Source organism: Aulonocara sp. 'chitande type north' Nkhata Bay, linkage group LG14, assembly GCF_057382095.1.
Source record: "Aulonocara sp. 'chitande type north' Nkhata Bay isolate Kocher_YH1m ecotype deep benthic linkage group LG14, A_spYH_male_GT1.1, whole genome shotgun sequence".
NCBI classification, from domain to species: Eukaryota; Metazoa; Chordata; class Actinopteri; order Cichliformes; family Cichlidae; genus Aulonocara; species Aulonocara sp. 'chitande type north' Nkhata Bay.
Genome location: NC_141357.1, coordinates 39,993,343 through 39,997,138, shown reverse-complemented (window position 1 = coordinate 39,997,138; position 3,796 = coordinate 39,993,343). Strand labels below are relative to the sequence as shown.

General features: G+C 43.8%; 1 pseudogene; it reads right to left on the bottom strand.

Annotated features, from left to right (window-relative positions):
• Positions 1–2,465: 2,465 nt before the first annotated feature.
• LOC147315282 (olfactory receptor 4B13-like) lies at positions 2,466–3,500 on the bottom strand (annotated as a pseudogene).
• Between the last annotated feature and the right edge of the window lie 296 nt (positions 3,501–3,796).

Genomic DNA, 3,796 nt, shown 5'->3' with positions numbered 1-3,796 from the left:
CAAGAAAGGGGACCGGAGGGTGTGTTCCAACTACAGGGGGATCACACTCCTCAGCCTCCCTGGGAAAGTCTATGCCAGGGTGCTGGAAAGGAGAGTTCGTCCGTTAGTCGAACCTCGGATACAGGAGGAACAATGCGGTTTTCGTCCTGGTCGCGGAACACTGGACCAGCTCTTTATCCTCTCCAGGATACTTGAGGGTGCATGGGAGTTTGCCCAACCAGTCTACATGTGTTTTGTGGACTTGGAGAAGGCATTCGACCGTGTCCCTCGGGGTGTCCTGTGGGGGGTGTTGCGGGAATATGGGGTGTCTGGCCCATTGCTACGGGCCATTCGATCCCTATACAACCGTTGCAAGAGCTTGGTTCGCATTGCCGGCAATAAGTCGGACTCGTTCACGGTGGGTGATGGGCTCCGCCAGGGCTGCCCTTTGTCTCCGGTTCTGTTCATAATTTTTATGGACAGGATTTCTAGGCGCAGCCAAGTGGCGGAGGGCTTTCGCTTAGGTGGCCTCAGAATCTCATCTCTGATTTTTGCAGATGATGTGGTTCTGTTGGCTTCATCAGGTGAGGGCCTCCAGCTCGCACTGGAACGGTTCGCAGCCGAGTGTGAAGCAGCGGGAATGAGGATCAGCACCTCCAAATCTGAGGCCATGGTTCTCAGCCGGAAAAGGGTGGAGTGCCCACTCCGGGTCGGGGATGAGTTCCTGCCCCAAGTGGAGGTGTTCAAGTATCTCGGGGTCTTGTTCGCGAGTGATGGGAGAAGGGAGCCGGAGATCGACAGACGGATTGGGGCTGCAGCTGCAGTAATGCGAACGCTGCACCGGTCCGTCGTGGTGAAGAGGGAGCTGAGTGTAAAAGCGAAGCTCTCAATTTACCGGTCGATCTACGTCCCTACCCTCACCTATGGCCACGAGCTGTGGGTAGTGACCGAAAGAACGAGATCGCGGATACAAGCGGCAGAAATGAGCTTCCTCCGAAGGGTGGCTGGCCTCTCCCTTAGAGATAGGGTGAGAAGTTCGGCCATCCGGGAGGGGCTCAGAGTAGAGCAGCTGCTGCTCCACATCGAAAGGAGCCAGCTGAGGTGGTTCGGGCATCTGACAAGGATGCCCCCTGGGCGCCTCCTGGGTGAGGTGTTCCAGGCATGTCCCACCGGGAGGAGGCCCCGGGGCAGACCCAGGACACGCTGGAGAGATTATATCTCTCGGCTGGCCTGGGAACGCCTTGGTATTCCCCCGGATAAGCTGGAGGAGGTGGCTGGGGAGAGGGAGGTCTGTGCCTCTTTGCTTAGGCTGCTGCCCCCGCGACCCGGCCTCGGATAAAGCGGATGAAAATGGATGGATGGATGGATGGATATTCTAAAAATCTTTTCTTGTTGATCCCATATTGTGTAACTAGTCCGTCAAACGATATAAAGTCTGTTCCTTCCAATATATGTTCTAAGTATTTAATTCCTTTACAACTCCAATCTGGAAAATTAATCTAATCTTAATTAACATACATTTTTAACATACATTGGAGATACTGTATTTTGGAAATTCTGTTCCCCATGTAGGTATTTCTAGATTCAGTCGTGTGATGGATTTGATTATATTCAGTAAATTTACTGTTTCTGATTAAATATTTTGATATAAGCTGAAATAAAGTTTCCACAGTATTTTCTACATTTTTTTAAATCGCTTTCTCATGAATGACAAAAATAAATGTAGTATTTTCTTTTCAATGCAAATTTCTGGATTGTTCCAAATGGCTGTTAGTTGACATGGGATAAATGAAGAGGTGAAGTTCTTTTTAAAAATTTCCACCAGACTGTAAGAGGTGTTTATGTGAAGGCTTTGAAAGCAGTCATGATTCTTAATACTGGAGCTGATGAGTGCGAGATTAGAAATTTTTCTAGGTCCAGCCAAGGGACCTAGAAGGTCCATTTTGAAAGATATGACAATCTATTGCATGAGATAAAATGTAGTAATAAAAAGATCACCATTGTGTTTGGGCTTTTGCAGAGTTTTTATATTTATCCGTAACAGTTTATTTTTCCTTAAAACTTCCAAAAGTTTGAATCTAGTGATGTAAACCAAGCACTACAAGGGTTATTTGTGACCAGTTCAAAACTTGTTTATTTTAGGCAAAATCGTCACTTTATTGGCAACTACTCTTCCCATGAGATATATAGGTAAAAGTTTTCCTATATGTGAGATCATCCTCTAACATTTTCAGTAGGGGAATGTAATTCAAGTCTGAGAGCCTGGTGGAAAATGTATACCTAAATGTCTAATATTACCCAACTGTAGTGGATTGGTGGAGGTGTTCTGAAAATTACAATTCAGAGGCAGAATTTGTAAGAGAAGAAAAGTAATACACCATACACATATAGGCTTAAAAATGGTCAATAACTGTTATTTCAGAGGTGTGTGTTTGTTATCAGACTTTTACAGATGTTGCGGATTTTGGTCATTTTCAGGCCGTACATCACAGGATTGAAGAGCGGCTGGCATGTAAGAAAATATAATGATAAAAATATGCGCAGCATGTTTGGCACATTTTTCATATTAAATCTGCTCTGTAAAATTTCAAAGCTGGCTCCAAAGGAAAAGTTCAATATGGAAGCCAGGTGAGGTGTGCAGGTACTGATAGCCTTCTGTCTCGTCTGATCAGAACCAGAAAAACAAACCAGCAGAATCTTCATGTAGGTGTAAAGAATGAAAAGCAAAGCACCAAAGATTGTGCTAAAAGTAGCAAGGAGGCCATACAAGTTGATCACAGTGGTGTCTGAGCATGCCAACTTCACAACAGAGTGTGTGTCACAGTATACTTTATAAATTGTGTTTCCACAGAACTGCAAAGGTGAAGTTAAAGATAGCAAGACAACCATTGCAAAACAAGGATAGAACCACGTTGCAGCTATAAGTATGGCGATTTTTTTTGATGTCATATGTGTGTTGTATTGCAGAGGACAGCAGATAGCAAGGTACCTGTCGTAAGACATGATGGCTAAATTTAAATATTCTACAGCCCCATATGAATGTACACAGAAAACCTGCAGGAAACAGATACTGGTAGAAACAGTGTGAACATCAGAGAGGATCTGAACCAGGAGGGACGGAAACAGCCCTGTACTACCATACAGCTCATTCACAAACAGGCTGCACAGAAACATGTACATAGGTTCATGTAAGCTTCTGTTCACACAGATAACCACAATCAGCAGGACATTGGAACCTACAATGAAAAAATATAAAGCAAGAATAACAAAGAAGCACAAGTTAGTTACATGTCCTGTGTCAAAATAGCCAGTAAGGGTGAAAAAGGAGACCTGTGTGGTGTTTATCATGATTGTTCTTTGGATTTAGAACAATTGACTGGTTCACATCAATAAATAATTTACCTTTTCTTGAAACTGGACTGCACTGACACCACATGCACCTTACACATTAAGCTCACCTGAGGATGAGTGAGTGTTATAATACTAAAGCAATTCATTGTCAGGGAAAGAACATAACAATGTCAATTAAAGGTTTAGTTTAGAAATAACTAACAAAATGTCCCATAGCCCTGTCCCCACTGAGCTGAAACACTGCTTCAGCTTCTTATAAATCTTCCTAGAGAGAGAGAGAGAGAGAGAGAGAGAGAGAGAGATTAGTTCAGAAGTTTTTTTTACTCTAAATTTGGTAAATATTCAACCTCAAATTAATTGTATTTCCTCTATCCCACAGCAGCACAGTTCAGCACTGCCACGTACCTAGAGGAAGACAGAGGGGAGAGATAAATGTAGGCCTACCGGATTGTTCTTTGCTATTTAT